Source organism: Paralichthys olivaceus, chromosome 22, assembly GCF_024713975.1.
Source record: "Paralichthys olivaceus isolate ysfri-2021 chromosome 22, ASM2471397v2, whole genome shotgun sequence".
Classification (NCBI taxonomy): Eukaryota; Metazoa; Chordata; class Actinopteri; order Pleuronectiformes; family Paralichthyidae; genus Paralichthys; species Paralichthys olivaceus.
In genome coordinates this window covers 16,187,820-16,211,592 of record NC_091114.1, presented here as the reverse complement: position 1 = coordinate 16,211,592, position 23,773 = coordinate 16,187,820, and the positions used below count along the sequence as shown (strand labels likewise).

The 23,773-nt window shown below is 46.0% G+C and overlaps 1 protein-coding gene across 1 annotated transcript in view; it reads left to right on the top strand.

The window, feature by feature from the left end:
* Positions 1 to 5,896: 5,896 nt before the first annotated feature.
* Positions 5,897 to 23,773, top strand: part of LOC109642661 (proliferation and apoptosis adaptor protein 15) — a 32,152-nt gene continuing 14,275 nt past the window's right edge. The window contains exon 1 of the mRNA XM_069518530.1: positions 5,897 to 6,318. The gene's annotated coding sequence lies outside the window, so the exon portion shown is untranslated. The remainder of the gene's footprint in view (positions 6,319 to 23,773) is intronic.

Sequence of the window (23,773 nt, the reverse complement as noted above, 5' to 3'; positions counted from 1 at the left end):
GCAGAGTCAGTGTCATTATGTGGAAGGACGAGGACATGGGGAGTTAAAGACAGAGGGGGGAGGGGGGGAGATGCTGAGCAAGGATTATAATATATATATATATATAAAACAGCTATATAGCTATATAAGATATGAGTTAGTATGAAGGTGAGAAATGTCTATAAGAGGACACGTCTCCAGAAATGAAGCCTAAACACTTAGAGTCTGTACAGCAGTGAGGGGTGGAGCCACAGTATCGAGGTTACAACCAATCACGAGTCAGTCTCAGCTGTCAGTCATGACCTGTCTTTATATCAATTAACTAATTACAACCAAAGTTAATGCAGAACTCAACTCTTGTGTGGAAAGTGGCTAAAAAAACGACAAAAACCTACTTTGTTCCATGTCCCATCCACTAACGTGTAGCTATACTGCAGCCAGCCAGCAGGTGGCGATGCAGACACTCTGGCTTCACTTTGGTTGGTCCGTCCTGTTGCTCTTCTTCATGTGCAGTCTGAGGTTCACATCATGATCTGAAATAAACAAACGTACAGAGGTGGAAACATGAGCTCATCGTTTGAGGTCGTAAATCTGAGAGTTTAAAAGGATTTAAAGAAATAAAGCTTCATCATCTGCTCGAGGCCGAACAGAACCCAAACATTCAGCAGCTGAGGGTTCTGGGTAATGTAGTCACTGGGTTCAGACAAGCAAAATACATCTAATTCAATTCATAATATATATATTTAATAAACAGGTACTCAGCAGGGTGACATGTATGTATATATATTTACACACAAACTACTGCATAACATTTGTTTCTGTGTTAACTTCCCAGTTAATTCATCTGTTTTTTTAAATATATAAATGAACACAGGTTGGTTGAGGTCCACTGAGGTGAAAGGGTTTTAAATACTCAGATAAGTGCAGTGAACGAATATTTAAATATAAATACACAGACTCACATTTGGTCCAACAGACAGAGACACGAGGAGACAGAGAGACAGGAGACAGGAAGCTGCTGGAGACTCAGGTGAAACTCATCAACTCAATATCAACAGGTGCAAATCACACTGAGGCAGGAAGTCAAGTCAGCGACTGCACACCTAAGGAGAGGGGTTTCAAAATAAAACAGGAAATAGTATAGAGTCTAACACTCACTGTGAAGCCACGTCAGGAATCTCTCTGCACTGATGCATCATGGGAGATGAGAGAGGAATATCATATTGTGATCATATTGTTATAAAAGCATCTGTTCAACATTTGTTTGGTTTGTGTTTGTTCATGTTTGGTCCTAAGTTATTTAAAGTACTATGTACTCTGATTGGATGAAGGGTTGAGCCGTAGTTTGGATTAATCATAAATGTATTTTATATTAATATATTTACATATTTTGAGTATCATACAGTACACACCAACTGCTCCACGTGGTTTCAACAGAATCAAAACACTTCAGGACTGAGGCAGATAAGTTAGAGCAGAAAATAATAAAATATAAATAAAACAGCAGCGTTGAAACAATGACAGTCAGAAATAAAAGCGACACACAGAACATATGATGTAATGAGACGACTGAGGCGAGAGACGAGCAGAGAAAAGTAAAAGCAAAGAGCTGCAGTGACTCTGCATTTTCATTGTTTCTCTTTCCACCGACTCATCCCTCTGTCAATGAGCACATTCACACGACTCTCCCTCTCTTCTTTTCTCCTCTGTCATCCCGCCATCCTTCCTTCCTTCGTTTTCTATCTCTCCCTCCCTTTGTTTTTCAATTGTGGTTTATACTTCCTCCCTCCCTTCCTTCCTCCCTCCCTCCTTCCTTCCTTCCTTTCTTTGCAGCTGAGTCCTCGGAGATGTTTTGTTTGGGAGCACTTCCTCTCTTTGGGCCTTTCTTCTCCCCTCTGACAAACGAGCTGGTCTTGTGATGGGAAACAAGAACTTCCTTCTTTTAGTTTGCTCCAGGGGGGAAACACACACACACACACACACACACACACACACACACACACACACAGAGTATTCTGTACATGCACTCTTGTTGAGTGTGTTTTAACGTTACCTCTCATTTACAGACATGTGTGTGTGTGTGTGTGTGTGTGTGTGGACTTACCTTTGTATTTCAGCTAGATCCTGTTTTTCAGTCACTTCCTCAGGATGCACACACACACTCACACAAACACACACACACATGTCTCATCATGGTGAATATAATGATAATAATAAAATGCAATAATAACATCTCAACATGTGCTTTCTTCGGTATGGAGGCTGAAAACGGACAAAAAGAAGTGACAAAAAAAAGCAAAAAAACAAAAAACTAATAAATAAAATGTAATTCTGTGTCACACCATCAAATGAAACTGAATCAGGATGAATGTTAATCCAGTAACGATACACATCTGGTCCTTCAGGAGCTGGAAGTGGATCAACGCTCCGGTGTGTTCGGGCTCCACTTCACTAACTTGTAGTGACGTCGCCATTCGTGCATCTTTATCTGAACGTTTCAACTCTGGAAGCAACGACGACGCGGCAGAAACATGTTTTACGTACAATTGTTTAGAGAGAATAAAAATGTGTGTATTAGACTGTGTGTGTATTGTTGTCAGTGACACACTGGGGAGCTGTTGTCTGTTTCTATAAAGCCCAGCAGGCGGATCAACATATGTTCCCCACGGCAACCAAAGATCATCCACTGACTCATACATCACCCACCGAGCGTCTTGAACATCTGACAAGTGAGGCTAGAAAAACGGTGGTGTTCATCACTTCACGTTTCTTTCAGTGTTTACAGATTGTCAATGTTATCGGTGTCAAATGTTGGCATGAACACATAGAGTATATATATATATATATATATTAGTATATATATATATATATATAAATGTGGAAGCATCTCCTGCTTTTCCAATGCAAATGACTGCTCATTAGCATTCGTTAGCAACAATAAAAGCCTTTGTTTGTGTGAAACCAGCCGGTGAGAGGACTCAGATTCATTTATCTGCTCACAGGTTCTGATGATAATCACATTCACTGGCTCCAGAGACAATCACAGTGCTTCATTCAATTCCTACACATCTGAATATCTTTATTTATTTTTCAAAGTGTCAAGAAACCTCGTAAAACTGCACTTATTGCACCTGTTCACTGCACAGTTCAGTATTTTAATCAGCACATCTCATTCTATTCTCTATATTTATATTATTCATCATGCATTTGTTTGTCAGGGTTACATAAAAAATTACTAAACCAATTTCCATTCAACCCAGTTGAGGGGTGGGGCGTGACCCAAGGAAGAACCCAATGAGTTCTGGAGCAGATCCAGATAATCTCCTCCATCTTTATTCACAGCCGATGGGTGGAACAACCGTTGATTCGTCTTGCAAAGTATAAACCTCTTTATATACAGTCTATAAACGCAGCTGGGTATTTATTTAACTATGGCCACTGCAAAACAAACGGTCCCGTCATCTGAGTCGGGGTCACAAATGAGGCAGCAACAAATAAAACAAACATTGTGATATTTCCTTGTCGACCGACGTGTTCACGTGTATTTGTGTCAAACAGGAAACGTGGTTCTGGCCTCGGGGTCAAGGAGAACAAAAGTCTAATTCATGTGCAGAGTTTGGAGGATCTGCCTCATCAGACCAACAGAGAAGTCACAAGTGTGTTTGAGGGAAGAGAACTTTGAAAGACGGACGGTCATGAGACGCACAACGACGTTTGGGAAATTTCCCCCGACCACAAGTGCTCACAACAACAAAAATATCAGTCTGCTCTTCAGAATATACTTTTATTTTCATCTTCTTCTCGCCTCTGTGGTGAAAAGCAGCTGCTGCACCCACACATGCAGAATTTAGTGACGTCACGTATAAATCAGTCGACTCAGTATAAAAAGGGATGATTAACTTTTGGAGCTGATCGGTCAGAGGTCATAGGTCAAGAGACAAAAAAAAACACAATCTGAAAAAACAACAAAGATGAAATATTAAGCGTTGGGTCAGAAAAGTGTTTCCCATCCTATGATACACACATGACGATATAAAACATACACACAAGAGAAGATTAATAATAAAGAAAATATATAAAAGAATCGTCACACTGACACATCCTGAAGAAAAATCTGAATCATCCTGAAGTTTTTCTTTGAGCTGAACAGAACTTGTTTTGTTTCATGAGGCCTCAGAACAGAAAGTGATGGATGATCTAACTTCATCTGAGGGACCAACACCCAGCGGCCCAGCTCCTGTTGGCTCACTGTCACTTCTCAAAGAATGGAGTCTGGTGTGTGTGTGTGTGTGTGTGTGTGTGTGTGTGTGTGTGTGTGTCTGAGGGGGTGTTGGGGGGATGTTTTGGATCGTGTTGTGATGGAGAAAGAGAAACAGGAGGAGGGATTTTGCGGACCGGATAACGCGGTGACATCAGCTTTGAAAAATGTGTGTGTGCAAGTGTGTGTCTGTGTGTGTGTGTGTGTGTGTGTGTGTGTGTGTGCCAGCGTCTGAGAACCAGTGGGATCAGAGGTGGCGAAGAGAGAAAGAGCTCTCACTCTGCTCTTTTTCCTCCGTGGAGAACAGAGATCGCTCTTGTATTAATCATCGGCCCTGGATGAAATGTGGGAGCTCAACGTTACTCATGTTTATTCTGGATGTTCGCGGACTAATGTGAAAAGTGTTTAAGCCCTCTTGTTCGCTGCAGTGCATGCTGGGAGAGGCTCTGACATCCTGCAGGACCAGAGCACTTTAGGTCAGGTAGAGTTTGTAGAGTCTATACAGTTAATAATCACACATGTTGCTGTTTTATTTTGTTAAGGAAACTTGTGTCGTCTGGTTAAAGCGTCAGAAATAGTTTTTTCTGACCAAGAGTTTGTTTGTTTGTTTTTCCTGCTGCAGGAAATTCATCGCAGACCAGATGACAGATAATTAACCGCTTCACGCTCCGTGCAGAATCAAGCATCCAGCTAATTGTAGTCACACTGGGAGTAAACGAACATGGAGAAGATTACGATGAAGGAAAACACTTGTATGTTTTCATTGCTGTTTTTCTGCCTTTCAGCAGAATCGTACAAACACTAACTGGTTCTCTCGTCTAAACTGAGCTAACGTGTGAGCTAACGTGTGAGCTAACGTGTGAGCGGCTCCGAGAGCGGGTCAGGACCTCGACCCGAAGGATGGAGGAGCAGTCAGTGTGTGTGTGATGATTCATTGTGTTCAACAAACACAATCAGGCCTCACGCTGATGAAGTTCTACTAAATGAGCCGCTGTCCTCAATAGACGATCTTTGGACAATTCAGACAGCGTGTTAACTGTGACCGAGAGAGAGAGAGAGAGATAGAGAGGGGGGGGCAGAGAGAGAGAGAGAGGGAGAGAGGGAGGGTTAGAGATAGAGAGGGGGGGGCAGATAGAGAGAGGGAGAGTTAGAGAGAGAGAGGGAGAGTTAGAGAGAGAGGGTTAGAGAGAGAGGGGGGGCAGACAGAGAGAGGGAGAGTTAGAGAGAGAGAGGGAGAGTTAGAGAGAGAGGGGGAAAGATAGAGAGACACAGAGAGGGAGAGTTAGAGATAGAGAGGGGGGGCAGATAGAGAGAGGGAGAGAGGGAGAGTTAGAAAGAGAGGGGGAAAGATAGAGAGACACAGAGAGGGAGAGTTAGAGAAAGAGAGGGGGGGGCAGATAGAGAGAGACAGAGAGGGAGAGTTAGAGAGAGAGGGGGGGGGGACAGATAGAGAGAGACAGAGAGGGAGAGTTAGAGAGAGAGAGGGGGGGTGCAGATAGAGAGAGACAGAGAGAAATAGAGAGAGACAGAGAGTGAGAGTTAGAGATAGAGAGAGGGGGGGGACAGATAGAGAGACACAGAGTGATAGAGAGAGAGAGTTAGAGATAGAGAGGGAGAGAGTCAGATAGAGAGACATGGAGAGAGAGAGAGAGAGAGAGAGAGGGAGGGGGCGGGACATAGAGCACTAGGCGTGTCCACGGTGGAGCAGCGTCTCTCGGTGTCTCAGCATCGAACAGTCGCACAGACGCAGAGGAACCTTCACATTCTCTGAGTGACTCTCTCCTCCTCACCCGTGTCTCCCCCTGTTTCCTCCGCGGCCAGTGAGACACCCTCAGATCCGCCTGTGAGCCTCCGGAGCCCGGCAGAGACACGCGACACGGACCGAGTGGACTTTTCCTTCTTCTTCTTCTTCTTCCTCCTCCTCTTCCTCCTCCTCTTCTTCTTCTTCCTCCTCCTGCAGCATCTACAACATCACACTCCTGCAGAACAGCTGTTTTTATCTGCGTGACACCCAGAGGAGATCATCTTCCCGCACGCTCCCGCATCCCGGTCTGTAGCTGACTCACTTCACTGCGCCCAGGGTGAGTCCATCTTTATTCATGTGTCCTCCTCTCTCCTCCCTGCATTCACACCTCCTCTTCTCCTTCTTCTCCTTCTTCTCCTCTGTGGTGTTTCTTTAAGGGCTGTAGTTCATTAACTGTGAATCAGCCTCCTCCATTCATGGATGTGGATCCTCTCTGTCCTCTGTCCATTGAGATTTCCGGTTTGTTTAGGGGGGGGGGGGGGAGTTAAAGACATGAGGCGTTCGATTCCCTTGTGGGTGAATAACTTATTTTAACATCAGATATAATGCAAACCTCTGTCGATGGGAGTTTCCCTTTGATGAACAAAGGATATTTGGTTGGAATGTGTAAATCTTTATTTTTGCACATTTGTAAAATGTCCAACGCTGTCTGGACCAGAGACAGCTCAGCCGTGAACTTGACAGTCCAAGTGGCAAGTTGGTGAATGTCCCACTCTCAGGAAGGCACTTAACTCACCATTGATTAAGCTAATTGGATTGGGTTAGTGTTGCTGATGACCTTTTCATTACCTCACAGCCCATAAACCCTCAACATACCAGAAGAGCTGGCTCATGAATATTGTTACAGCTTCTCTAATTGAATTATAACAACTTAATATATAATATAATATAAAGTTTGGGTTGTTTGTTTCCTGGGACGTCTGTCTATGTGAAGGATCACTCCCAGATTATCTTTTAAATTCAACCATTAAACCCACAAACTTCAGTCAATGGCGACAATAACGCACCGCTGACCCCCTGTGACCCTCCTGCATGGCTGTGTGTGTGTGTGTGTGTGTGTGTGAACGGAGAAGGGGTGGGTCTTTTATGAATGGATGTGTCTGGCAGGCCAACACTGGCTGATGTGTTCCAGGAGCGGTGGGGGATTCATTTAATCCCTTCATAGTGTCACTAAAGTTTTCCTATTATATTTTTTTAGACAATGTTTTTTAGCTTGAACTCAATGTGGAAGGTGTTAAACGAGGTTTTATTTTGGTGTTTTGGTTTATTTAAAACCAAAATATATTTAGTTTACGCTCACAGAAGACAGAAGAAGAAGCTGTGACGTGAGAATAAAACAGTAAAAACAACTGAAGCCATTTTCTAACATGAACTCGGCAAATTATCGACGAAATTGGAGCCTGAACTCGGGGCTGATAAGACATGATCTGGAAATGTCTGAAACAAATGACTGTTTGTTTGTGACTCATAGTCATGTTAATCAATGCATCTTGACCCTGGCACTCACGCGCACACACACGCACACACACTTGTTGAGCGTCAACATGCAGCACACAAACACACAGGAGCGTGTGACTGTTGCACGGCATGATGACAGCTGTCAGACCACTTCCTGTGAGGTTGAATTCCAGTCATATCTTCCCTCTGCACTGTGCACGTTTTACAAGCTGTTAGAAAAAACCTCAGCGCAGCAGAGTCTCTGTCTTTGTTTTATTAAAGCTACGCTACAGAAAGAGTCACGGGTTCAACCTTTTAGAAAGTGTCGGTGACAGGAGAGCATCCCGGTATCGTCTGCTCTGAGCCGGCCTCACTTCTGCAAAATGTCTCTCGTGGTTTTAAGGACGAATTGAGATTTGGTTTTAGGTTAATGAGCGTTTAGATTTGTTTTTATCACAAAAAAAAAAAAATCCAGGCGTGAGAGGCTCGAACACTCGGGGTTACAAGTGTGTGTGTGTGTGTGTGTGTGTGTGTGTGTGTGTGCCTTGACTCAGCTGTTTGGGAGCCGGCCTCCTCTCCTCTGTGACACATATTGATCTGTCTTCTCGAGGGGAAAAAAAAGAACAACCAGGCAACGCAGCAGAAATGTGCTTCCTCTCTCGGGTTCACTTCCTCTCCGTGTGTGTCGGTGGTGTCGGTTGCCCCAAGCCCACCCCCCCCCCACCCCCCACCCCCTCCCGTGCTCCAGCCGCCAGCGCCGCCGCTGCCAGGGGAATGTTTGTGGCTGAATGTTTGGAGCCGCTGAGTCAAACACAGTTTCTGGGAGGATCAGTGTTAATCTGGTGGAACACGAAACGATCAAAACAACAACAGAAGAAATGTCTGGTTTGTTGGGTCGACTCTTCAGAAACAACTCTCGAGTTGTCACACGCGCCGGACGAGAGACAATACAAGACAAGAGAATGAAGTTAATCACCATAACCATAATAAAGCATCTGTAGCAACCAGAACGTTTGAGTGCACCACAAACTGAAACTTAAACATTAACTGCAGCTCAGCCAAAGAGAAAGTTTGCTGTTGAGCATGGTCCGAGTCTGAAACCACAGAACACGAGGAATGTTAACCTCCTTATGACTCACCGAAATCCATTTCCTCTCTCCTCCGTCTCGGTTTCGCTCATCAACTCTAAATAAAGTCCAAATAAATAAGTTTCACTTCCTCCTGCAGAAATGATGCTAAAATACCCCGGATACGGGCACTGCCATCTTGTTCCGGTGATGTCATTCAGAGCTTCGGTATCAATTTCCCAGCAGTGACAACGCTCGACTGCGTCAGATGTCATTCATGACATTTCAACAATGTCGCCACCAGATTTCATGACAACCCAGTGAAGAGTTGTCAAGATATTTCAGCCGACTGATCCTCCGGTAGACTTGAATTATTCAAATGAAGGCACGGTTGCTTTTCAATACCAACGCTGTGTAAAATAAATAAATAAAACCGGAGGAAAGAGTTGGACGAGTTTATTCCATTAGCTGGTTGAAAACATAGTGCAAGTGTTAAAAATACTTTGAATGCCCGGATGCATTTGGCACTGGCCTGCGGCTGTGGGCATCGCAGAGCTTCCATGAAATCTAAGCGGGGTGGGCGGAGGGAAGAGAGATTGGATTTCTCTAGATTCACTTTTCACCAAAATGCCAGTTAAGGTTTAATGAATCTGACCACAACACAATGATTAGGATCACATCACGCTGACAACAACACAGATATGCGAGGACTCGAAGTCTGAGACAGTCGCATTGCGCTCACATGGCTCCTGGTTCACAGAGGGAACAGACATGTCACTGTCAGACGATCCCTGCCTTTAGTTTCCCATCTCCCCCACTGCTGTGCGATTGTTTGCTTACACCATGTGTGTGCTGCTCTCTCAGGAAGCTCTGACTTACAGAGAGGGACAGTGTCTTTAGGCCGTGTTACATCACCGCCGGTAATCTGCGCTGCGGCTGCTGGCTTGCATTGTTCACCCCGCTGCCACTCCATTTCCTCAGCCCTGTTCTCCGTATCCATTTGCAGATTGACCCCCTGTTGGGACGGACGCCGCTTTCTATCTCGACAGGAAATTGTTTGTCACAGTTTCGGACTTTGAACAAGCAAAAGTACGACTCGGAAGGAAAAGTTCATCGGAAACCAACCAAACAGATTGTTTGACTCTCATTGTACAGGTAGTTTATGCTGCCTTTACGAGATACGTCTATTTCTAACAATTCAACATTACGCCAGCATTGTTTTTGAGCCGTCCACTAGAGGGCAGTGTAGAGTCGAGGACTTCTGATAACTACAAATGTGTTGACGCTGGAGGAAGTTGTGACTGTAGTTTCTAAACAACTTGAAAACTTGAAATGTGTTCCGGGTGTCCTGTGGTTGTGCTGCTTAAACTCCGATTTGTTTCATCAGTATCTGTGAGCTCTGAGGAGACGTGCACGCAGACGACAGAAGTCCGTTTCCTGAGACCTAAACGTTGCAGGTCATGAAGAAATCTCTCTCCAGCTCCTCTCGGGCCATTGTTTTGGTGTTCCAGCCTGCAGGCCTGACTGTTTGATTCCCCTCTCATGGTCTCGTCTGTTTCCAGACGTAGCAGGGAGCTGATTTCAGAGGAAAAAGAAAAGCTCTAAAAACACACATAACACCGCCTCCCTGGCAGAGAGCACGGCCAGAGACGAGCTGGAGGGAACAGTGGAGCATTTCAAGTGTTGGGAAAGACAAAATAAAAGTGAAAGAAAAATAAATACTGGACGTCTGTTTGTGCTGCCTCATGCTTGTTGCATGTGTCGATGGGCAAGTTGCTAAGTCTCACAATTAGATTCTAGAGAGTGAAGGACAATTGTCCACCAGTCTAACGATCGCAGATTGTGTTGTTTTCTCAGAAGGATTGAAAATAAAGATAGATGCTCTCTTGAGTCGGAAAACAGACTTTGATAAACAAGTAAAGTTTATATGTGGGAAACGTGGGTCTACAGACGAGACGACGAGACATCCAGTCAGATGGTTGAAACACTGATGACTTCAGTCATCGTGTGTTGGACCGGACCAGACATTTGTCCTGAACTGGACTGATTCGGGTGCAGCTTCAACTCTTTAAGAAGCGTACACCAGGCAGAAGGACACAGGAAACCTCAGTCTCACGTCTCTGGGGTCTCAGGAAGAGAAACAGGCCGGAGTGGGTCTGGGCCAAGAGAGAAACCAGCACCCAGAGCCAAGCTCTCCTCCTCCGCCACTTTTTAAAATGTCTAGCGCAAAAAAAAAACACACTGTCTACTGTGTTCTACTGGATGCTCAGGGCAAACAGGAAGTGATGCCTTAAAGGGGAAGTCCGCATTTCCACTCACATCACCAATTGTAAACTGGTTTTCCTCCCTCGCCAGAGATTTCATTTTTTCTACAGATTATTCTGTCAGGTGTGTTTTCTGATTTCCACCCTCCCACCAGCCTGCAGTGTAGAAACACGTGCAGGTTATGTGGCAGGACGATTACGTTGATGTAAATCATGCATATGTTACTCAGAGGAGCCAACGAGCAGCGAGTCACTATTTATCAGATTTACCTTGAGACAGTGTTTGCATATCTGAAGCATGTGCGATGATGTATTTTAAATTTCCCAGCGTCAGAGGTGCACACACAGCAATCGAATCCCTCCAGCTACCGCTCGGCTGCGTGGTCGGTCGGTTGCTGTGCTACAAGTGACGCCTACACAAGCAAAAGCCTACTTTTCAACGCTCTCTTCCACTTCTGATGCTGTTTGTCTGTTTCGACTTCACCGCTCCCTGATGGAATTGCATCCATGCAAATTCAGCACGCTGCGGAGTTTTCAAATTTCCTCCGATGGGGCGGGGCAGCGAATGTGTCAGCAGGGTAGCGAGGTTGTGTGCGGACCTGCGGTGATTGTGTTGATTTTTATGGATGGAGGGAAGGTGCACAACTGTGGTGTTTTATAAGCTCAATCTGTTTGTGTTTCACCGAGGCCAGAATAATGTACGAAGTGATTTACACACACACACACACACACACACACACACACACACACACAGACACACACACACACACACACACACACACACACACACACACACACAGTACAACTAAGCCTCCACAGATGGGCAGAGCCACACAAACAGCATGGTGCCGATGTACTGGAGCACACACACACACCAACACATGGATATGCGCACAACGCTCTGTTTTCGCCACATTGTACATGCACATGTGCACACACACACACACACACACACACACACACACACACACACACACACACACACACACACACACACACACACACACACAATGAAACGCCCCAGTGGGTCTGATTGGATCAAGTGTTGATTCGATTGAAGCAGGAGGGGAGGCAGGTGTGTGTGTGTGTGTGTGTGTCTGTGTGTGTGTGAGTGTGTGTGTATTCTGTCAAGGTTTGTCAAGGTTCTGTCAAATGTTTTTGTCGCTCCCTCTCACATTAGTTTTAATCATCAAATTGACTGTGAAAAACTCCCAGCATGCAACGGGGTTTCACTTAATTTCATCATTTCATTTTTTCCTAAACTAAATTCTAAACTGTGTGTGTGTGTGTGTGTGTGTGTGTGTGTGTGCATGTCACACATCTAACTTTTTTTTGGCCAGCATTTGTTGTTGTCATGCAACAGACGAGCACTCAGCCCGTGGCGCGGTGGAGAAGCTGGCAGTGCCCGTCGGGGGGTCTGGTGTGTTTGTGCTTCTTCAGCTGCTCTTTGGATGATGACGGATCTTTGTGTGTGTGTGTGTGTTTGTGTGTGATGACGCAGCCTGCAGCGTGGGTGGAAAGTACAGGTCTGTAACAGTTGCTCTGATGAGACACACTCTTTTGTCGAGGTGATCAAAGCCGCGGTCATTTTCATTTTTTAATGCCAAACATTTTCGAGACCAAATGAAGAATCACAAACTAAACGAAGACAACTTTATAAATGACTTTCATTGTCCTTCCTGAACTCATCAGTCAAAGCACGACTTGTCTTGTGTCCATTCCAGAACGTTAAACCATCACTGCCCACATACATTGATGCGTCCCCCCCTCGTAGTCCGTAAGTTTCCAGAAGACGAACGCAGAGTACGGACAGACGGCTCCGTCAGGTTCCTTACATAACGTTGAGCGCAGATTCGCCTCCATCTCTTTCTCCACTGTGTGTGTGTGTGTGTGTGTGTGTGTGTGTGAGTTCAGGAGTGTGTGTGTGTTCATGTACGTGAGGTTTTAAAAAGCCTCAGGAATCAGGTTAACCTCAACGACACAGGCATGAAAAACTCACACACACAAACACGTACCTCCGCTCACACTCAAACTGATGAACAACTTGCTGTGTGTGTGTTGTTTATGTAACCCTCTGGGGACCCGTGTACCAACAGTGCTGGAGGTGTTGCAGCTCGCACTAATGCATTGTACCGTCACACACACGCTCGGCTACAGGCTTTTTACGTAATAACCTTTTTCACTTTGGAGAAACTCAACCCTGAGGTGGGCAAGCGGCTGCCCGCAGGTCACATCTGCCCAGTTGTTTGATTTCAGGTCCATTTATCTCCGTGCAGCACTTAGTGTCCAACATTTGAGGAAGATCGTCTCACCGATGGTAGATTACATTCTGAGGAATCCATTAAAGTTTCCACAATAGACGATGTTGCCGATGTTATATGGACACGTCCATTTTTCAAATCCATTTTGTTCCTCTCCCTGTTTCAGTGGTTTGCACAACGGACTGTTCATAGAAGTGAAGCTGGGACCTGTTGCAGGTAATAAACCCCACCTCCTCCATGTAAGTGGATGGAACATGGTCCAAACCACAGACTGGATGTAAAGACGGAGGACACGTGTCCACTTCCTTCCACTACCTAGAAATTAAGCCGAAATATCAAATCAGTCTCAGCAACTAAACTTCAGAATCAAAGGATTTGACATCTGACTTAAAAAATGTCAAACATCCAGCTGTAGTGTTTCAGATTCAAACCTCATGAAAGTGAGTTCAGATCAAAATTCATTTGATTTGCAATAGAATAAAATAAAACAATTATTCTGTTATTTCACAAAAACGTGAATATTCCCTCTGCTGGTTCACTAACTCACCTCTCCTGCACGTGGACTCCATCGTTACAGAAACCCTCTTAGTCATCTGCTCTGTTGCTCAGCGGTTCAGACGGGAAACCGACGTGCAGGAGGTTTTTACTCCAGCATTGAGAGAAGAGGCGCAGCACGGACGGAGGGCTGTTACCGTGGCGATGTGAATGAAAGCATCGCTGCGATGAGAGAGAAACAACAAGTCGTGTCCACGTGAGGAGCACAAGAGTGTGTAACCGACCGATGGCTCTTTAATGGATCGGTTTCATTAAGACTAATTGAATCCCAGAAAGCCCACTGATAATTACCTGAAGGAGACCGAGCTGTCAGCTTCACTGGTTGCTGAGGCAAGTGGTGTGGAGCTTCTGTGATTATATACTAATGCTACGACTACTTATACTCCTAAATATTCGGATATACTTATTATTATAATTATGAAATTACGTTTAGAGTAAAATACATTTATAAAACAGGCCTTGTGATGTTTGTCCAACTATTTAAATGACGTTCATGGTCCTCAGTGAACGAACTGAGCATTCTCGTCAGTCAACAGGTGGCAACATGAAGATAAATATCCCCGTGGCCCCGCTCTGCCAGCGGGGGGCGCTCATTTAACTGTGAGCTACTACCCCAATAATGTAGGAACAGCAGGACTCCGTGTGAATCCATCTGCTCGTTGTGTTATTATAGAAATCTTTAACGGAGCCGTGATGTGACGGGGCGATGAGGGCGGGCAGGTAAAGTGTGCCAGGCAGTCAGTTGTCTCACGTCCCCCTGACGCCGGGTGATGGACCGAGTTTCATTTCTCTGCAAGCGTCTTCCTCGCCGCCGCCCGAGCACTTAATCCACTAATGGAAAGATAGAGACGACGCAGCGGTGGGAGAGAGATGGAGAGAGTAACAGAGGGGGAGAAAGAGAGGAGGCGGCAGACTAATCTGAAATTTTGAGTCATGCCCGGAGTCTGAAACATAGACTGAACAACTTGTTTAATCTCTAATGGACTGTTTGGGGACTCCGGCCTATTTGTGCGTGTGTGTATGTGTGTGTGTGTGTGTGTGTGTGTGTGTGTTTGTGTGTGTGTGTGTTACAAAGGGGTCAGTGGCTCCAATAAGACCGTCCCCCACAGCCCCTGACCATTTGACTCCATGTCCCCTTTAGTGAAAGAGATGGGGAAGCTGCCATTAAAGATGGCCTTGTCCCTGTGTGTGTCTGTGTGTGTGTGTGTGTGTGTGTGTGTGTGTGTCTGTGTGTGTGTGTGTTTCCCCTCTTCTCCCCCTTTGGCTCAGACGATGGCTGTAACTGGCGATGACTCAGACTTCACCCTGCCGCTCCTTCGTCCTCTCCTCCCTCTCTGTCTTCAGCCTCCCCTCTCTCCTCCCTCCAGCAGCACAGTTACTGTACATTAAGGATCCGGGTGTTCACGTGGTTTCTCCTCCCACGTCCGTTAATGTCCTTAAAACGCTGACACGTCGAGATCTTCCTGAACTGCCTCATTAAAACACATTTACATGTAACGCGATGCTTCCTTTCATACTGCTGGTCCAGAAATCACTCCAGCATCAGAACACTTATCAGTAGCGTTTCAAACACTGTAATTAAGGTTGTGTTGAAGTGTCGGGAAAACCAAAGGTACTGAGACTCTACAGCTTCTGAGTTTTTGCTCACACGAGTGCTGACGCTGCTTTAAAATCAAACCACTGGCACTGTGTGTACTAAGTGTGAACTTTAATTATGTCCTTTTGTGGGAGACAAGTGAAAACTGCAGAAGACACGTCTTTGTTTGAATCCAGCACAGAATGCATCGGGTTCTTTCTAGGCCTGTTTCATTGAAGCAGTTTTTACTTTTTAATCCTGCTGACAAACAAACTAAACTAACAGCGCCTCCTCTTCCTCCTCGCCGTGCTTCAGAAGAAAAAACACACAAACACACTGATAATACAACAAAAGGCAGTTTCTCCTCGTCCGACGCCACCGACCGCCACCGACCGCCACCTCGACTCCCTGCTCGTCAGCCGACGTGTGTTTCCGAGCAGGTTCATACGAACGATATAGAGAAGATAAGTCGTGTGTGTCAGCTTTTCTTTTTCTTCTAGAAGCATTCATGTGGGCTGATACAGGCGTGGGTGCTCTGGCCTGCTTTTCCCTGTGTGTGTGTGTGTGTGTGTGTGTGAGTCTGCAGCTGTGACTCTTGTCCGCTGTGTGAGGCGAGGTTGTGGCATCCTGTTCCTCTTCCTCGCTGCCTCTCCATCTGGAGCCTCAGTGAACTGTGCATTACAGTGAGATACAGCCCCGATAACACTGTGGAGGATGTCGGCATCCGGACCGAGGCCTGCTGAGTAACTGTGTGTGTGTGTGTGTGTGTGTGTGTGTGTGTGTGTGTGTGTGTGTGAATCTGAAACTAAAAGTATTTTCCCATAAACCCCAAACAAGTGACGCGTGTTCATGTTGTACATGCTGTAAATAAAGATGGACGCGTCTACACTTGAAATGAAGCCAAGGTGCCGACCCGGAGTCACCGACACTTCACACTCGTACAAACGACGCCGGCCGACAACAGGCGGGAGAAACGCGTCGTCGGGTGAATGTGAGAATGTGGATCTGTGCAGGTGTCACATGTAAAGACGCAGACGTGAGAACATACGATACAGAGATAAAGTGAAGGAGGAGGAAACCGTCTCTCGTACTCTTCGATTCAGCAGAAAAGAAAAACTTCTCTCTCTCTCTCTCTCTCTCCTTCTCTCTCTCTCTCTCTCTCTCTCTCAAACCAAATGCTCCAGCAGCATTTTTCCAGCCAGTGGCACATCTGGGATCAGACCCGAGCCAAACAGGAACTGATCTTTTTCTTGGATGTAATTTTTTGTTCCGTCGGTGGTTTGTCAGTTCAGAGCTTTTATCAGGTTTGTTTCAAACATCCATCACAAGATGAGATCCAGGAGCAGAAGCACGGATCCAGCTGTTTTATCGGCCTTGTCAGCATTTGTTGTTGATCTGGAAAGATATTTTTGTGTGGGTCCAGGTGGATCCACAAATAACACTGCAAGGCTTTCTGCATCTTTATCAACAAAGTCCAGGGATGAGTGGAGCGAGTGTGATTTGGTGCAGATTGATTGAATGTAACGTGCTGACGTCGGGTCTTGGTCGAGGTTTATCCTTTGCTTCCATTTAGGATTGAATGAATGAATGTTCCTGCTCTTCTTCCTGTCCTCACAGCGTTCGCTCCTCTTCACCTCTTTCATCTCCAAATGATGAATTCATCCTGTGAACTTTAACCCCCTCGAGGAAACGAGTTGTCATTAAAGCGGCTGCGTTGCCATCTGGCTCTGATCTTCTCATCGACAGACGTGTTGTAAACGTGTCGGAGCTCACTGAAGGCGTTATCTTACAACGGGCTGCGTGACTTCAACATTTCTTCTCCCCCCCTCCCCCCTGTCTTCTTCCTCCTCTCCCTCAGGCTTTTCTCCGCTCGTCTGTGCTCACGACACACACACACACACACACACACACACACACTCAGACGTGACGTCGACCGATCACAAGAAACCGGCCAGACTCCAGGTCCTATTTTCACGATTATTGGACAACCAATCAAAACGTCTGACAGCGTTTCCCAGCAGGCCGAGCGTGCCTGAATGTTCCTGACTCTTAGTTTTCCCACTCGGCCGCCCGCCCACCTGTCTCTGTGGCTCACATTTGAAGCAGAGCTGCTCATTCAAAACATTTTCTGAAAAGTCCAGAATTCCGTGTTTAACTGGTTGAACTCTTAAAAATGAGGCATCTGTCACTTTCTCTTCACTCGTTTCTTTAAATGTTATTTTTAGTGAAGAGAAGAATGTTGTTGATTTCGAAGACGCCAGTGTTGGTCAGATGTCAGAGTGTGTGACCGGTCACGTGTCTCTGCAGATGTAAATCCAGCTCTGCTCACTTTGTACTTCACGATTATTGTTCATGGAACGTTTACTGCAGCCATTCGATGTAGCTGTGACCGTTTGTACTCTTCATTATGTTAGAAACGTACGTACACGTACGATACGTAATATTTACAGTACAGACGAGGAGCCGCCTCCTCAGACATGATCTCCACCACATCCGTCAAGTTAAATACTATTAGAGACGATCTACAGTTTATTTAGATTTAAACAATCATTCGTCATCATACGATGTCAGTGACACCACGATGACGTCATGATGAAAGTAGTTAGCATTGTTTGATGTGTGTAAAGTGTGTGCAGGGCATGTATCCACCTCTGAGGCTTTTTATTGTTTTCGGTGTGTTTTCGGTCCAAACTAGCGTTCACACATTTTCATGCATCGGTGCTCACACGCTGACAGACGCCTGCGGCGTGGTTGTGATGAAGAAACAGCGAAGACGAGCTCGGGAGCGAAGGAGGCAGAGACGAGGAGGGGAGATATTTTTGACAGCAGGATGTCAGGAGAGGCTGACGTCAGCGTCGCACCTTCACATCACGTTCTGCCTGGAAGTTTTTACTCTCGACGCCGCTGCAGCCTCGCTCGTGCACAAACACACATCGGATGAACACACACACATATTCACAGCAGGATCCTCATTTCATCTCCGCACACACACACACACTCAGCCCCTCCCCTCGTCATCCTCTCTCCTCCCAGAGGCACAAAGATATTTTTATCTTCCATAAAGCCCGAACGCTAATGAAGCATCGACGACACAAATACATTTCCATGATTTCTCATATCTGGCTCCTGCTGCCGCTGCTGTGACACACACCGCAGCATTTCTGTCTGCGGCTGTGCACACCGACTGTCACAGTGCATGAGAGTCAAGATTATTCTGAGTCGTGTCTGAGGCGTTTCAACGAAAACTGTATCTTTGAAAGCGGCCATTTTATCGTGGATTCAGTGTTAAACCCTCATCAGGTGAGGGAGATGATTCCACCTATCCTCAGCCCGTCCACCTGTTTTCAGGAAAGTTGACAGTGTCAGAAAACGAGACCCACGGCTCCTCCGACACAACACGACTCTCTGTTCTAGAAAACAATTCTCCAGATGAATTCGTCTGCTCTGGGAGGGAGTGGAAGTCACTGCAAACTTCTGCGTCGGTGCAGAAGCAGCTGCATTAGTCTCATCCGCCTGAACAAGGTGTCGCCTGTGTCTTCACCTGCTGATGTAGACGTGTTTAGATCCAAAACGTGGACGCACCAGCTCAGTCGTCATTGAGGGATGTGGGTTCAGTCCGCATGATGCAATCCACTGTCATCAACATTTGGAGGGAGGAGCTTCAACTCATCCGCCCGTGGTCAAACAACGCAGCCACAGAACGTGATTTCATTTCTCTTTGATGCTTTGAGATTAGTATCGACGACACGTGTGCTCTGATGATTTATTGGGATTTGTGTCAGATAATCCTCAACAGACAAACTGAATCCATGATGCAACGCTTCGGTCCACTTGTGTTAACTTTTATCAAATGAAGTCTCGTTATCATGTGAAAGCCCAAAGCTGCTGATCTTAAGAAGACCGGCACGTAATCCACAAAAACAAGACTGAGACGGAGACAAATGCAACTGGTCCTCGTCAATGAGAAGGAAGCTGCTGTGAGACCTGCACTGAACTCTGCACCTTCTCCTGAGGTGATCCGAAGTCAGTCAGACTTTGTCCAGACGTTTTTCCTGCAGCACCTGAGGAAACTGTCTGGAAACTGAATGTGACTGTGAGAATACAGCAGGAAGATTCTCAGCTTGTCGATGAGGAGATTGCCGTTGTTGTATGAACGAATCTGACTCGGACAGTCTCCTGCTGCGTATCTGAAAGACGGACTGTGTCCAGCTGCGACGAGGTTGAAAGCTCCAGAAAGTGAAGGAGCCTTTTATTGACGTAGATCTGGTTCTGTTGTGGTGGCACTCAGAATCATACACCATTAACTGCTAAACGCCTTGTTTAGACTTCAAGTTGTAAAATAATATTTCACTAACACCAACAGCAGCGGCTTAAAGCGGCTCGGGAGCTTAAACAGCTCGTAACGCCTGTTGACTCTGCCGAGTGATCAGGTGCAGGAGGTGACTGACTTGCTTACGGTAGCTTAGCCGCGCGGAGGAAGGATTTTAGTGGATTAGAGAATTAGAGCTGACGGTGGTTGGGCATCGTGGCCGGCGTGTTGCGTGACTGCGCGCTGCTGTCGCTCGGTTCGTCCTGGCCGCTGTCACTGCGGGGTCACGGAGTCATGGGGTTTGTCCCAGAATGCACTGGGTTTGATTAGAGGACGCACAGAGGAATGTGTGTGTTTATATTAAAGCAGCACTCCTGCTTTTTCTGCTCCGACTCGTTTACCCTCCTCTGCTCCTTCAACAATCTTCGTTCCTCTTCATGCATCTCCACACACCACATCTGGTCTCTCGCTCCCTCTCTCTCGCTCTCTCTCTCGCTCCCTCTCTCTGGTTTTAGTCATGACCATCTGGTCTTTTCCTGCAGCCACGATGAACCGTTTGCCTTTTTAGAATTCAGATTAAGCAGAAGGCTGCTCCGGTGACGTGGGGGTGGGGGGGGTAGGGGGATGGAGTAACTCACTCTCTCTCTCTCCTCGTCCTCTCCCTGCGTCTCTCGCCCATGTCAGAGCACTCATCCGTGAGTGTGCGGTTCATGCAGCTGTTCATATTCATACAGTTATTCATGCATACAGTCAGAGACACTATCAGCCGAGGTGCAGGCCGCGAGGTTTTCACAGTGTAAGACACAAAGGCCACAGATTCCATTCTATGTGTGATGTGAGGTTTTCACCTCAGTCTCTCTTCAGCAGGATTATTCAAAACCAGATTTACTTGTTCGTAGATTTTGTTTGTGTACGAAGACGAGGAGCGTTTTTTTCAACACTTTGTGTTCAACGCGTCCTCCAATCGTCCTCCAGTTAATCTGCATCAGTGCGACCTGTCCTCCAAGTTCAAACAGTTCTAACAGTGTTTGACAAAAGAGAGCTGCAGAAATATGTCTCCACAAAGTCGTGTCCTGAGGGTGGAGCTACAGAGGAAGAGCCTCGTGTGGAACAAAGCAGAAAGGGATTAGCTCCAGTTTTAATTCCTCCGGCGAGTCCAGCTGCTGATTTTTTTTCCTCCCCTCCATCCCCCCTCTGCCCTCCCTGTCTCACCCCTCTGTCTCTGCTCTCTCTCTCTTTCGCTCCATCGGCGGCTGCTGTTTTTTCCGCTGCCCTATAGCCAAGGCCAGGAAGTGTGTCCATGGCGACAGCGGGACGTAAAGCCTCATCTTTTGTCAGTCGCGAGCTCGCACGTCTCCGCTGCACATAACCCGGCGATGCAGCTCCTTCACATATCTCTTCCTCATTCTCAACCTGGTGGTAAAGTTCGCACTAGAACATCTGCATCTTCTAACATGGAGGAGGCAGGGGGTTTGTGGCCTTTACTCCAGGCAGCCACAAGGGGGTGATCAAGAGGCTTCGGCTTCACTCTTTGGGAGCTGCCACGTTGTCCGTCTTAACATTAAGTCTATGGTTTAGGAATTTTTAAAAACAGTAAAAAAAAATACAAAATAAAGTTTTTTTAAAAATCTGTGATTCTCTGATGTTCTTCGGCAAACGGGGGATATTTAGCCAAGCTGCCGCTAACATTAGCTTTGCTTATTTCTTTCATAACTTAAGATCCAGACGTCATAATCCAGTTCAAGGTTGAAGTTCAGGTTGTAAAGAGTGAAGATGTGAAATGTCCGACAGCTGCAGCTTCTTATAAACCACCGCGACATCCCGTGAAGATCCCGGTGTGTTTTCATCTAAACCTTTGGACGTGTGTTTAAGAGAAACATCATCTGGTTTCACTGATGAATCAGTCGCCTCCTGCACGTTTATCTCTGAGCAACAAATCCAGGATTCCTCTCATTCTTGAACGTGCTCTCACTCTTTCACATTTCTTGTTAATTCCTGCGAAACGCTTCAAATGTCTCATGTCGTGTTTTTCTCTCTCTCTGTGTGTGTGTAACCTTTAACGTCTGGTTCTACACAAGCTCCTGCCAAAAACTGAGAGGTATCTGTATTCAGGACACATCCACACGGAGCCACAGTGTGTGTGTGTGTGTGTGTGTGTGTGTGTGTGTGTGTGTGTGTGTTTGTGTGTGGCGTTGGGAGGATTGATTGTTGCCTCTGCCTACACAAACTCCACGAATGCTGCTCTCCTATAGCTGAAAAATCAGAGGGAGGAAAATGCAAACATGTATGTAAACAGATCAACACGCATGTGGTCGTAATCAGGTTCTGTATCTGAGCGCAGGACGTGTTAAGACTTTCAGGCACATTAATAAATAAAAACAGAGCAGCTTGGACACACAATTATTTTTAAGTGGGATGTACATAAGTGAATCCATACAAGTACCTAAATCGTAAAATTGTAAAAATCCTTAAATCGTAAAATATAAGAAAGAAATTGATGCTTTCTAGAAAAGAAGGAAAAAACTGTGAGACACAGAGGATGAGGTAAAAAGTAATAAATAATATAAAAATAATGAAAAGATATTAACAGACAAAGTCAGGCTGAATTTAGCTTTAGCGCTAACTGTTGAAATACTCATCGACCTTCAGCGAACTAGTAAAATCCTCTTCTTCCCGTAAGAGAAGCTCTTCATCCATTTGTATTCTATCAAACAGGTTTAACAACAACTCAGCAGGTTTCACCATCAGCCCCCTTCAACAGCACAAAGCTTCAATCAGCTTATAATCGTGTTTCATTCTGAGTGAACGTGTTTGAGTCGATTATTCTGTGAAGAAAACATTTGATTACACGAGTCGCTCATGAAATACACGAGGGGAGAGGAGGATGTGAAGCTGAGCTCTGGATGATTTCCAGCAAAATTCACAGCGAGCGAGGGGGCGTGTTCACGACGTCTCTAACACAAAACTGAGAAGAAAAAAAACGACTTTTCCTCTAGCGCCACCATGAGGTCAGAATTTGTTGGGTTTTAAGTTTTCTACTCCTCTTTTATGTTTCAGGCTCCATCACTTTTATATCCACTAAACAAAGTGGTGTGTGTGAAATGGCGAATTAAAAAACAGTTTAACGGCTAAAGCTGCATGTGTTTATGTGAAGTGTCACAGAGGGTTGTTTAAATAAAGGTTCTCGGTTTGGAGAACGCTCCGTTCCACTGAACAAAGTAAGATGAGAATTTGGAAATAAAAAGCTCTATTTTTACACTCAGCAAATCTTCTTTTCTCCTCAATGAAAATTGGGCCAGTGGCCTATATTCTCCGGCGCTCCGCTGCTTCTCCGCAGATTAGTGCTCCCTCCTCTCTCTCCCGCTCTCGCTCCCTCCCTCTCTCCCGCTCTCTCTCGCTCTGGGCTTTTTGAACTGATAAGTGCTGGCAGTTCTCGCTGCCTCATTGGACGGGAGGCCGTCTGCAAGGAGGCTTTCTCTGTGTCCCTTTCCTCTCCGTCATCTACTCCCTCCTCATCCCTCTCTTTCTCCGTCCCATCCTTAAACCCTGAGCACAGTATCACTCTCTCAGCTCTTCCTCTCCCCTTCAACCTTCCCTTCGCTTTTCTCCCAGTCCAGGCCTGTGGTGCGACTGGGAGCGGTGATGGGTTAATCCGGTGGCAGTGGGCAGAGAACATCTCGTGAAAGCAAATCTGAGAGAGAGAGAGCGTGAGGAGGAGGAACGAGGGAGCAGAGGAGCTGAGACAAAACAGAGGAGATGGTGTTACACAAGGTGTTTTATTTGCCGTGTGTTCACAGGCAATGTTCTCGGCGCGAGAGACATCAAAGTGAGATTAATGGTTAGAAATCAGGTCTAATGTTTCCCCTGCAGCAGAAACGCTGCCGCAATGATGTCATCTTCAAAGCCCGCCCTGTGCCGGGGACCTCTGAAGGAAAAACTGTGAAGAGTGAAGGTGGAGCGGTGATGACGGAGGGAGACACACGGAGGCAAAGGGGGAGAAGGAAGCCGCCTCACTGCTGAGGACGGTGCGGATGCTCAACCTCAGAGCGTCGTGTTTGACCTTTTGATGCCAAGATCGTCTCTTGAATCTGGACGTGTGTGTGTGAGACGCTTATCTGTGAACGACTGTCTTCACCGCTCAATCAGCTTCATGTCCTCCACCTCTGTTAAAACTGAAAACATCTGTTTGCAGAGAAAAGTCTCAGTGTTTCAAGTCAGCGGACTCACTTGAGCGACAGCTGAATAAATCATAATGCGTCCATT